The sequence below is a fragment of the Pelodiscus sinensis genome, chromosome 14 (assembly GCF_052426305.1).
Source record: "Pelodiscus sinensis isolate ZL-2025 chromosome 14, ASM5242630v1, whole genome shotgun sequence".
Lineage (NCBI taxonomy): Eukaryota > Metazoa > Chordata > Testudines > Trionychidae > Pelodiscus > Pelodiscus sinensis.
The window spans coordinates 4,253,749-4,267,669 of NC_143065.1; the positions used below are offsets into that span (position 1 = coordinate 4,253,749).

The window sequence follows — 13,921 nt, forward strand, 5'->3', positions numbered from 1 at the left end:
TCAGATAGATGCAAGAGACCTTTTCTTTCCTTTAGAATATGTTGCTAAAAGCTATGGTAGTCCAAACAAGTTTCAGAGGATGCAAATATGTCATCTCAAATCTCTTTAGTTTCCCTAATAACCTCTGATGGCTCTTATTTCTGTACAAGGGCATCATTTCAAACAGGCTGGCCGTATTCCAGAAAGAGGAATCAGTTTCTCAATATGAGGTGACAATAAAGTACTAAAGTTTATCTAAGAAATGTTACACTTCTACCTACGTGATCCATAAACTAGGGATATATACGTATCTCAATTTCTAGCTTAAGAGTAATACCCTCAAGTTTTGCAGGTAAGCCATATTCATAAGGTCAGACTTATGTTAGCAAGTACTGTGCACTGAAGAACCAATTAATCAAAAAATACTTAGACCCACATTCATTCTACAAGTCATTATGTTTGCATGTTTGTTTTGGAATGTATATTATAATAGCCAAAGATCCCAAATGAATCAATAGAAATACTGCAAAAGCAGCGAGGAGTCCTGTGGTACCTTATAGACTAACTGAAGTATAAAAGGTGCCACAGGACTCCTCTATAAGGTGCCACAGGACTCCTCTATAAGGTGCCACAGGACTCCTCACCACTTCTCCAGATTCAGACTAACACAGCTACCCCTCTGATATATAGAAATACTGTTTCTCTAGTTTTCAAAGTAAATCAGAAATACTGTGCAAGAATAACTGGAAATAAGGAATCTCTTGAGCAACAGGCAAGTCAACTTGAGTGTATCATGCCAACCTACAGGCTTCCACATTGTACATAAGGAAAAAGTACAAAGTACATAGTCACAGTGGACAATTTCTTTATCTATTTGCAGATTAGTCTCACATGCCAAGAACCTCACATAAATACAGTATCTTTAACTTAAACAAGAATCTTTCCAAATAAAATGAGTCAGATCTCTTAAAAAGTCATGTTTACTCTTTATGTAGTACATACTGACCTGACTTTCAACATTATTTACAAAGTCTTATTTTGGACTAGATTGAGTCAAGTACACATCTTTCCCTTAAATTTTCACAGTCCACATATTTTTTTCTTTATGTTTCAATCTGTGGCAGCCAGGAGAGGTAGGTATGAAAATAAATCAGTTGAAGTATGGTTTTTACCATATGCACAGGTTTCCCACGTTCTAGTCTTCCCCCAATTTGGAGTGAAAATAAATGGGACCTGTTGCCAAACAGCCTTTGGCAATGGTGAAGGAGATGAGAAGATGTGTCCTAAAGCAAGATTTAAAAGTGACTACAGCTCTTAAATACAGAAAACCCTTTGACAGGCTATACTTCACAATGTGTCTTTTCTGTTCTTATTTGTGTAACTTATGGCTCTCTCTAAAAAGCAGGATACTTCCATTTCTGCGGTGCTGGTTAGAAACAATTTTTCTGAAGGAGTCAGTGATTCTTTTTAATGATATTGGGCACTTTTACAGTCCCCTATTTCTCTACTTCTTAAGACTAATCATTAAGAAGCGTAACACTTGTTCCTTCAAAATGATGCTCTTCAATGATTCATCCGTCAAATGAAAGTGATGCTCATTTACACGGAAGTTCCTGTACACTGCTTCTGCAGTGTAAAGAGCCCTTAAGTTTGGTGTGAATTACAGTTATTACCTGCTTCTGAGCCTCTTCACACTCCCAGGCCAATGGGTAGATGAGAAATCAGGTCCAAATGTGTTTGGTCTAGAAATGCTGGACTTGATTCTTATTTACACTAAGGCCCTACATGCCAGTCCAGCGTTGTAAACCAGCCTTGATGTGAGTACAGGCTGCCAAGCACCATAAAGGCTGTTAGTTCAAATGAGACTCAGGCCCTCTCAGGCCAAAGGAGTGAACAGGTCTATGTGGAATGCTGGAAATGACATGCCTCTCCCCCTCAAATGAAGAAGATCTGTCCCAAAGCAAGATTTGATTCAGGGATTTGATACATTTTGATTCGGGGAAACTAGACACATTTTGTGAATAGCCTGAGAAACCCCATACATTTTTATTTGAAAATGGGAATGGTAGATGGCCCAGAAGTCAAGAATTAATAGATGAACTTTCTATTTTCATGTGGGCCAGCTAGTGAAAAAGGGAATAGCTAGAATACCAGTGAGTTTTCATATTCAAAGGAATTATTCAAGGAAGACTCAGTTCCCTGGATTTCCAGTAGAGAGAAAAATGTCAGATGAGAACTCTATGGCTTTAGATGAATTTTGCTGCAGTTGAACCCCAGTTTTTCCTGTGATAATCAAACCTTTTGGGAATTAAACCCTCTCTTTTTTGTAGTTTGCATAGAGTTTATCTGAGTACAGAGTAACAAATTATTCTCATTGCAGTCAAGGTTACAGCATATGTAAAAATACCTCTAAAAGGTTTTAGGCACAGGCCCTTATATCCGAGTTAAAACACAAATCTTTATTCTTATATTTAGATTAAAAATGTTGATACTGTAATAGTGTCTCTTCTAGGGATGTAAGTGACTAGTTGACTACCCAATAAGCATATGTATATGCTTATTGGGTTGTCAAGGAATGACTGGACTAGTCGCTCCCCCCACCTCCTTACTGCCGCTAATCAAAGAGAGGCAGCAAGGGGAGGAGCAGGAGCCACTGCTGGGGACAGCTGGCTTAAAAGCCAGTCCCCCCCCACACCGTGTCGGCGGAGGGGAGGAGGATGGAGAGGGGAAGCAGAGGCACAGCCGGGGGGACAAGGTGTGAGCTGGGAATCAGCGGTCCTGGCTCATGCCATCAACTAATCCATTAGCTGATTAAGTGCAATTTAACATCCCTAATCTCTTCATGCTTTTAGTAATGTTGTTCAGTGTTTGCTTTTGCAGGGGGCCTGCAGGAAAAAAATTATGTCTTTCATACAAAGTACATCCCAAAAGGTTTGAGTTAAAAGTTACAAAATAATAGCATATGGAGAGCTAAATTACAATCTGAAGGGAAGTGAGAGAGACATTTGTAGGTGAGACATATGAGAATAGATGGTGAGTTAACATTCAGAGGGAGCATAAGGTAAGCAGCTTCAGATGGCAGGGGCTATGGCATGGAAGGCTTCTTTCAATAGTGTTGAGAGTGTTTACATGGACAAGAGAGCCTGCCAGTTCCAGTAAATGGAAAGGAAACAACAGAAAAGGGATTAAAACAAGGAGAATTTAAGCTACTGAAAATTAAGATTGTGTAATGTCAGTTCTGTGGCCTCATCTCCCTTCAGTTCTTTATTACATTTAATCACTCATGTCATAAAAATGCAAACCAAAATAAACCAAAACCATATCCCATTTTAAAAAGGTGTTCACAAGTGCCCACTTACACACACAGACTAGGTGGGATGTCCAAGCACGCAGGTGACCATGACCACAGATCTGAGGTGCGCATCATTAGGGGCACTCTGGAAATTTACTCAAAGGCTTTGATCTTACAGACACCAGTGAGAAACTTTACAACTTGAGCAGCTGCATTGAAAGCACACTTGTAAGATGTCTGCATGCTCAGGCCTCATGTAGTCATTCAAACATTGCAGGATCAAGCGCTGTACTGATCATGCATTCCGATTAGGAGAAAGTACAGATGTAGGACACTGGGACAGAGAAAAATTATGTATAATGAAGGCATTTAAGTATTATAATATTGCTTTATTGTTTTCTCTGATCCTATACTCAATTTCTCCCGAACAGAATAGAGAATCAATAAAGTTTAAGTTGAAATATACATGGCATCCCCTTGACCTAATTTAGCTTGGGTATTGTGAAAGTATTCTTTTATTCCTCATCAGAAAAACATTAAAATAGTTCAACCAAATATGTTTAGTCCACAAACATGAAAGAACAGCGGCCCTGAAAAATGAAATTATTTTCAGAGTTGGGAGATACTTCAAAGAACTTAGAAAATAATTAGAATGCTATAAATGGCTCTGATATTTATATCTTCTCACCTTAGAGAAATCTGTCCTTCCTTATTTTGATTTTTTATTCCTCCACTAGAAAGACAAGTTCATAACTATGTTATTCATTTCTTTTTAATTCTCATATAATCAATCTTTATTGATTTGCTAGCTAAAAATATCTTAAATGTGTTGAGATGCTTATATACCACAATGATCAACACACTTAAAATGCATAGATATATGTGGTTTCATTTTATTTTTACTTAATTATAATCAAAGGGATTAGATACATATTTAAGATGCAATAACACAGTAAGAACTAGTATGAAAAGTCTATTGTTCCTCTTTTTGTTAATATGCTCCCGAGATTAATTTAAAAACAACTATATTGTGACTGGCAGATAAAAATTATAACGAGAAATTGCTGGACTTTGCAAACTGAAATGAAAAATAAAACTGAAAAGGTAATCTTATTCATCTCATGGTATTTTAGGTAAAGAAGTTAAACTAATGAAATCAAAAACTACTAGTGAAGAATAGCACATTATGTTACAGATGACCACAAATGTGCTTCAGACAAATTAATTACAGTATTAGAAATGTCACCAGACTCTTCAGAATCTCATTTTGTCACCATCATGCTGTGAACACCTGTGACTTACTGACAGCACATTTATTTGCAGTGAGGGAGACTTGCAAGTTCAAAACTAGCTTCTCAACACAGTTTCCCCATGTGGACAAAAAGGGTTTTGGAGAAAACTGATCTAATAAATAAAGCTGCTCTTGAACGTGTCTTTAATGTTAGTGTCTGAATTAGACTATAGCACCAACATTTTCAGATAAGATTCACAGCTGATATGACTTGGGTAGATTATGTAGACTACACAGCTTTGGATCGCATTTAATCGACATGTGAAGCTTAAGGGACACGTTTTCATGAGGAAATGCAATTAGTGAAAAAATGTGCATGCACTCTCTGACCCTGGAAGTCTCTACTTCATGTCATTCCAGTATGTTCCACAATTCCCCATCTTTATTCAAGTAAAAAAAGAAACCCAAACTTCATCATTAATAATGGCAGCAGTTAGCAGCCTTGCTGACTGTATGCTGAGTTTGAATGAGTATGTTGGTGCAACTACCTTCTCGGCTACAGCGTTGGCTAGTCCAGGCCAGAGCTAATTATTTTTGCCATAGTAATTATGGAAAACCATATGAATATGAACTACAGATTTTTTTTGGCTTACATACCCTGGATCATGGTATCTCTTTCATTATGCAAACCTAACATTTAACTTTGTAGCCTCGCTGTCAGTGTTAATTTTATATACTGACCACACCTACAATCAATCACAAACCCTCTTCCATTGAAGAGCTGGACTACTCTCAGTGGTGAAACCTCAAGCAGCCCCAGGCAGACATCTGCCATGGATCCTTGTCACCATCACTGACTTTCATCCTTTAGTTCACCTCCACTATGTTTATTGCTCCTCTTATTTTGAAAAAGAAAATCTACATAGCTCAATTTTCAAATTGTTCTTCTGCACAAAGAAAGGGAAAAACAGCCCACTGACAAGGGGTCTTTATGAGAATAGCCACAGTCAAAGTAAGACTTTTCAGTCACCTGGGCAAAAGGAAAGGTAGAGAAACTAGCACAATGCCGATAAAGCAAGCACACTTCACAAGGTTCACAGTGTACAAGAAAATGTCTGTCTAGCTACATGGCAGTTTCTAAACAAAGTATGATCAGTTTCCACAATCAGCCCACATGGTACACAAAATGAAATCCAGACTCCCAATACCCTGAAGGCAAGAAAGAGAACTGAAGATCCAGGAAGATCTAAAAGTTCCTGAAATTTCACAGTAAACAGTTCAGATTGGATTTTCCTTGTATTTCTCCACATACCTGAACTTCATTAAAAATGTGCATCAAAGGGTATGTCTACACAGCAGTGTTATTTCAGAATAACATGCATTATTCCAAAATAACATAGTCCACGTCTACATAACAAGTAGTTATTTTAACATAATGTCAAAATAATGTTGACCTGGAGGACTTCTTACGCTGACTCCTGTAACCCTCTTTTTACAAGGAGTAAGGGAAGTCAGAGGAAGAGTGCTTTTCCTTAGACTTTGTGCTGTGTAGACAGTGCCAAAAGCTATTTTGACTTAAGCCACACAACTGATGTAGCTCTAGTTGCATAGCTTATTTCTGTTTTAGCCCTGCTGTGTAGACGTGCCCCAAAAGACACTGGAAGGCAAATCAGTAATTGCTCTTTTACAGCAAATGAGAAGTTACTGAGAAGATCTATAAAAGACTCTGTCAAAACAAGTCACCTATGTATTAGTGGGAGCTAAATCCTCTGGCAGAGAGATTTTTCTCAACAGCTGTAAATGGGTTTTAGTATACTGTACTTCCACTCAGTAGGACCATCTCAATAACACTACATCCTATAGCAGTACAGATTTTTTTTCCCTTTTCCCTGTTGTTGTATATACTCTGCTATTCATGGGAAATGAAGCAGCTGGCAACTTTTTCAAATGACTGATCTTTTTTTATTTTTTTTAAACCCACCATGTTGTTTCTACTGCTGGACAGCACCTTTAGGTTCATCAGCCTAGTATTACTTGAAGATAATTACCAAGATTTGAGCTAGTCTAATATAATAGTCTCAATATGATAGCACTCCCTGTGCCAGAAAAACAAATTTGAAGTTATATTCAATATTCCTTTTATGGATGCCGCCTATAGAGTCCTATTTGCTTGACATACAAGGGAATGCTTTTGCTTTCAGTCTCTAGGAAATTTTGTAGGCGATTGGTTTTAAATAGAATCTTGACATATGTCAAAGCCTTTAAAACTCAGAGTTTTAAGAATTAATATTTAACATGCTGTCAATGAGGAGCCATCACATTTATTGTCTTAAAATCATTTGGACAAGTCTTTCATTTTGACTTGTCACTTGAATTTATATCATGAGCAGAATGCAATGTCTGTCTCTGCAGACTGAGCTACTGTGAAGGAAATAACTTTGCAATCAATAAGCATATAGAAACAATTCAGTATTTTCTCCACACTCAGAGGATGCCCCAGTGAGATGTGCCAGCATGATCACATTCACAGCTGCCTCTTGGATTCGAACAATATGCTTGCTTTTCCCAAACATTCTCCTTCCTGGAGTTTGCAAAGCTGCTGTATATTGGACACTTTGCACTGATCAACAAAATAAACGTACATGTTGATTTTATTAATGGATCCCTCACCCCTTATTTGCCAATGTTTATGTTTTTCAAATACCATCTGAACAATTTCAAGCAATCAATGTTCTTTTCATCACAATAATTCGTTTCCAAATATAGATATATGAAATCTTTTGGGTCTGCAAATTATGGAAAACCACAATCATTAATCAATAGTGGCTTGGTTTATATCTCAGAAGTAGGGCCATTAAAAAAGACACATTTACTGAATCACAGCATTTTTATTTATGAAAATATTTATGGCATTCCCCGTGTGCAGAATGGAAAATACAGCTGATGCAAATTTAGCCATTGAGCACTGTAAGTGTCCATTGTAATTGGCACTCACTGTACTAGAGCATACAATGCTGTATCAGTTGCCTATACAGCATACTACCATATAAAGAAACTGTATAGCTACATGTCCTGTTAAGTTATTTTTGCAGTAATCTATCAATTTACCTATAAATAGATTTATACCCTGGTTCAGCAAACCACACAAACTCATGAGTAGTGGTACTGATGTCACTGGAATTACTCGTGTGTTTAAAGTTAAGCACCTAATATGCTATTTTACCCTAAAATTCTAAAACAAAAATAAAGTTGTCAATTTCCTTCATTAATGTTTCAGAATTCTAAACTATCCCAAATCCCAACAATTATTCAATGCCTCTCCCAAGTAGAGTTCAACGAGTAAATCATTTATCCAACAAATTTAGCTTCTTACTGTTCAAGGAAGATTGTGAGTGCATCAAACTTTATAATCCTAATTATTCAAATTTTCCTTTGTGCAATTTAAAAAAACCCGAGCCACCAACAATGGAGATCACACAGTTCACTGAGATGAGTACTTGAGATTAAAGCTGTGCTGCTTAGCTGGATCTGACTGGTAAATCACATGGTATTATTTCCATTCTTTGATCGAATGAACCAAGGTTGCAAGTTCTTCTGAAGCAAATGCGCAGGGGAGCAGTTCTACAATTTGGTTACCGTGAATCACTAAATTCAAAGTATTGTGCCTTGGTGGCTCACAGATGCAGCATCTGACTTTTAGCATCGTAGCAACAGTGAGCAAACACAAGGCAAACAGTGTCTCTTGAAAATGCCCTACTCCTAGAGTTACAATCACACAAGCTCACAGCAAGAGCATTCCGCTTGTCGCCATGAAAGGCTTCTTTCAGATCAACCAGTTCTAGAGAATCCGTCTTGCTAACAATTAAATAATCATTACACTTACACAGTACGCTGGTGTCCTCCACCATATCACAGTAATGTGATAATTGTGTCTGTTGGCTGCCAGACTGTGTCAACTTCAACAATCTGGATATTGTTTACGTTCTAATAATTCTACTGCATTTGCAGTCCTTTCTGTCGAGTCCTTACAGTGAAGATAGTCACTTCCATTGACACAATTGACTTCCTAAATTATGCACTGAACACCTATTGAACCTGAAACACCAGACTTGTGGAGTTTATGCAAATGATGCTATGTCCTAATTAACACATTTATGAATGGACAGTCTCTTACATACAAAATGGCCCAAGTACCAAAACTCGTCACCGAGTCACAATGTGGGACAGGCCCCAGAACGAAGGGAGAGTTGGCTAGAGCACTCCCCAGCGTTGCTCAGACTACCCATAGCACTAAATCTATAGCAGTGGGTAAGTTGGAGAACTCTAAACCATAAAGATCCTGTGCAGAGTAGTTTTAGGTGAGGAACTGTGTGGGGCTGTTATAAACAAGAGCATGCTGACTCAATCAGAAAATGTAGGAGATCTGAACTTACCACAAGGTGCCAAAGCCTTTGCTCATTAGAACAGCTTTATGCAGAGAAAACAGGCCTGTGTATGACAGCTGCTCTGCCCTCATTCCCATGGACATGTCTGATATATAGGCCTGTACTCTTTCACATATCCCACAATGCATTTGTGCAAGTGGAAGCAGGTTTCAGGCAGGGCCTGATGATCACAAGCAGGCTCTGGAAAGCTGGCAACCACCCTTCCTTTCTTTACAGGAAGGATTTCCCACAACGTTTGTTCGTTGTAATTTCACGTCACAATACAAAAAAGGCCAAGAATCACAACTCTGGGGCCAAGGACAGAGCAAATCTGTCATTTTGATGTACACCTGCAAGAATGAGAAAGATGTGTATCTAGAGTGCCTACAGAGGAGCTGTTCTGTCAGCAAAATTAAGCATGTCTGCTGGCATTTTCACAGCTTTAACAAATCTGCTCAAATTCAACAGTGTAGGTGAGAACTGGTTATTTGTATTTATAGATAGATTTTGCTGGATCCTGACACTGCGCTTATACGTGATTGTAGGAAGTAAACATAACAATTATCAGATGGAATTCCCTTGTTAGTGCTGCACTGGCAAAAAATGATAATTATTTATACATCAATATCTTCTTTTTGGGCATATAAAATGTTTTCATGCAAATGTCAGTGAAACACAAATATTTCAGAAGTATGTCATGAATATGGAAGCAAATAGACACGATTCATTTTCTCTAAAAAGTACTTTTATCCAGGGTCTATATTTTGTTCTGTGAGGATATCAGAATAGGTTGTAAAGATATTGCAGTAGGCTCTCTTGTTTGGTATCTGCCCATATGAAAAATTCTACCATTTCTCTAATAAAAAATTATTTTTACACCCGCAACATTATGCAGTTATTGAGTGAGGGAAGCTGTACTTTTAAAATAAATAATCAATACAGACTGTGCTGGTTAATTCCTTCCTGTAGTGTAAATTATACTGCTGTGATCCCTAGACTTTGAGAATTTTCCCATAGATGCTACAAAATGAACCAGTAAATTCTGAGCTGATGAATTATAAGCATCTTTCTATTCAAGTGTAATCAACAGAAACCCAAAACTGTCAACTGCAAATTGTTGAATGCCAAACCTCAAATGGGGCCCACTTGAAGAAGATCCCCAGCTGTCTTTCGTTTGCGTAATACATTTCAAATGTCACATTCCGCTCCATCCTAAGAAATTCTTCTCTTCAGGCTTCTGTAAACTAAAGGAGATCAACTTAAAGAAAGGAAGAGGTTAAGGAGATTTACTGCATATACTGTTACCCAGTTAAAAGTTCAGACTTTTCTTTGAAAAATCTGTTAATAAAGTGGGCAAATGAGTCCCTAAGCTCTCCATACCTTGTGATGCCTCAAGATATTGCCTCTTCACAGTATGGCAAAGCAGACAAGTTAATAATCCCAAGGTGAGCATTAATCTACACACAAAGTCCGAAAAATGATAGGGTTCTGCAGACAATGGCCATACAGCAACATCACATCCCCAGCCAGCCCTCTCCCACACTGCAGAAGCCAGTCCATATTGTGAGTAGGTGAAGGAGACTATGTTGCAGCTCTGTTAGATTTTGTTCATTCTGTCTGTGTAAACTGAGGTGGAACAGAGGACATGGTGTGGAAATAGATCAGTTATTTGCTATTGTCTCTGCACTACAGTCTCTCAGACACCAGATGCAGAATTTTCCCATAGATGCCATTGCTGACTTCTTCATGGAGACCACGATTCCCAACACATGCTATGCAATATATTGTATTGGGAGAGAACCTCTTCAGAATTACCATGGAATTACATTTGTGATTTTTTAAGAAAGATCCATTTATGATCTGGGTTACCGAAGTCCACACAATAATCACATGGCTAACATCCTGGGACAAGAACTGTCTAATTCTTATCTTGAGTCATGTCATCCCCACCCCAGCCGGGGTGTACCACTGTACCCCACGTACCCTTCCTTTGTAGTCACAGTAATAGTTGCACAAAACACAATATGATTCAGCTAACAGGCCCCCTTCTGGGGCTGGTTTTATTAAAACAGGAAAGAGACTATCTATAGTTTGCTTAGTCTATCAACAAAACTAGGCCGTTCCCTCCCTGATTAGCAGGGCTCCACAGCTCAGTCCACATACCTTCCCAGGACTTATCAGCCCTTCCAACTCCTCAGACTCACAGATTTCTCTCTTAGAGGGGTAGCACCTTCAGACTAACCAAAATATATAGAATCATGAGCTTTCTTGGGCAAAGCCCACTTCAACAGATGAATTGGAGTGGAACTAACAGAAACCAAGAGATATATATAACAGCAGAAAAAGTATCTGTCAATTGTAGGACCTGTGTTAATAAGGCTAATTAACTGGCTTGATGTGGCCCATACATAGCTTTTGATGTGGAAATGCAGATGTTAAAGGCAGAAGAAATTAGCTTTGTAATGTGCTACCCAGTTAATGTCTTTGTTTAGGCCCAGGGGAAGGGTAGATGAATTCCAGTTCACAGAATCATAGAATCCCACGGCTGGAAGAGACCTCAGGAGGTCATCAAGTCCAGCCCCCTGCCCAAAGCAGGACCAACCCTAACTAAATAATCCCAGTGTAACTGGGCTTTGTCAAGCCAGTATTTGGATGGAGGGGTGGAGATTCTACTGCTTCCCCAGGTAACCCATTCCAGTACTTCACCACCCTCCTAGTGAAATAGTTTTTCCTAATATCCAACCTAGACCTCCTCCATGGTGACTTGAGACCATTGCTCCTTGTTCTTCCATTCGTCACTACTGAGAACAGCCTCTCTCCATCCTCTTTGGAATCTCCCTTCAGGAAGTTGAAGGCTGCTATCAAATCCCCCTCACTCTTCCCTTCTGCAGACTAAATAAACCCAAATCCCTCAGCCTCTCTTCACAGGGCATGAGCTCCAGCCTCCTAGTCTTTTTGGTTGCCGTTTGCTGGACCCTCTCCAATGTGCTCACATGCTTTCTATAGTGGGGGGCCCAGAACTGGATTCAATACTCCAGTTCTGCAGATTCTCTCTCTTTACTAACCAGTTAGTAAAATTCCTTTGTAGAAGAATGGCTACTTTTAAATCCATGATTTAGTGACCAGGCAAGTTAAAATGTTCCCCTACAGGTTTATGTGTGTTATCATTTCTGATGTCTGATATGTGTCCCTTTATCCTTTGTTGCAGAGACTGTCCTGTTTGGCCATTATACATTGCATAGGGGCATTGCTGGCACTTGATTTTTTTTGTATTCACCTCTTTCCACCCCAACATCTTCCAGCAACTGACTTCCTACGGAGTGGTAGGGAGCCATCCCCTTCCTTTCAGCTGTGTCTGCCTCCTCCTGTACGCCTCTGCAATCAGTGCAGACTGCTGTAACCTTTCATGGCTTAACAATTTTCCTACTAGCCCAGGGACTGGGAATCTATACACTCCATAACCCATCTCCATTACAGAAAAGGACAAAATAATGTGAGGATCTAAATTTTGTGAGTTACACCACTCATATAGAATGCTGAGCAAGAACCTGGGAAAAGAGATTCCTAATGTAATACAAAGCTGTTAGTACACAATCAATATGACACAGCACACAAGTTTGACAGCGAATTCATTGATATTTAGCAAATTAAGTTTAGTGCTTGAAAATGCCTTTGTTATTAAGAAGCCACAAAGGACACTGGCTAAGAAGTCAGGCAGATGTGGTGTAGATATACCTTCCAAGACCTATCTGAGCTATGGAGACCTCTCATTAATATTTTCTGAGCTTATAATAATTCCTTTGATATTCAAAAAGTGACATACTGTGACACAAACCAACGAGATCATATGTGACTGTTGGTTAACTCTCCAGAATAAATCAGAGGCTGTAGATGTATTTCTAAATTATCACAAAACCAACAGACATTTCAGAACATTTGATTACTGGAAACCGGAAACCTTGATGTATTGAATGAAATAAACTTGAAAAGAATGGCCCCTCTGATCTAGCTTCAGAATGCAGCCCACAGTGCAAAGACAGTGTCAGACACTTCTGGGGGAATATTGAATAGGTGCAGTAAGTTTAGCCACTCTACTCAGTAATTCTTTCCCAATGAGAATTAGATAATCTGTCTGGCAGGTGGGGGAAAACTGAGAAAGCAGTGGAAGACAATCCGCTCAGATATGATTTAGCTTGCACCCTCTCGGAAAAGTGGGTGGTCGAAAATAAAAGCGGAACCCAGGATCCAGCCTATACCCCAATCTGGGCCAGCCTGCCAGCTTTAAAGCTGTAGGATGTTACCAAGGTCTGTGAACCTAATTATGCTGGTCCCCATCTCAACACATTCAGAATGCTCTGGGTTAAATCACTAAGGGTATGTCTACACTTGCTCCCTAGTTCGAACTAGGGATGCAAATGTAGGCGACCAAAATTGCTAATGAAGCGGGGATTTACATATCCTGCGCTTCATTAGCATGATCTCGCCAGTGTGTTACTCAGCTCAACAGCTGTTCCAAAAGTGAAAGTGTGTGCCGGGACACGTTAGCTCGAACCAAACCCCTTGGAGTAACGTTAGTTCGAACCACTGACACCAGAGATACCACTGACAATCTTTAGCTATTAGGAAAACACATACGGAAAACACCATTATTGCTAGTCAAAAATAATATTTCATAAAACATTTTAAAACCGTGCAAAAAAGTAGCATATAGAACATATAGGACATACATTGTGACAATTTCCTGTGAAGCTGAAATACTACTCTAAGTGTCTCTCTCACCAACAGAAATTGGTCCAATAAGAGATATTACCTCACCTGCCCTGACATTTTTTCAAAGCTCACATTTGAACAGCTGTATTAATTTGTAGTCTACAGACGTAGAATTGATTTGCAAAGGGAAAAAATGAAGTCAGTTTCTTAGCTGCTTACACACACATCATTCACCATACTCATACAAGTACTATATTCATGGCAAGACATCATATATATTATATG

At 38.9% G+C, this 13,921-nt stretch overlaps 1 protein-coding gene across 2 annotated transcripts in view; it reads right to left on the reverse strand.

The window, feature by feature from the left end:
- RORA (RAR related orphan receptor A) overlaps positions 1–13,921 on the reverse strand; it is a 551,492-nt gene that overhangs the window by 305,283 nt on the left and 232,288 nt on the right. The window lies entirely within an intron of this gene.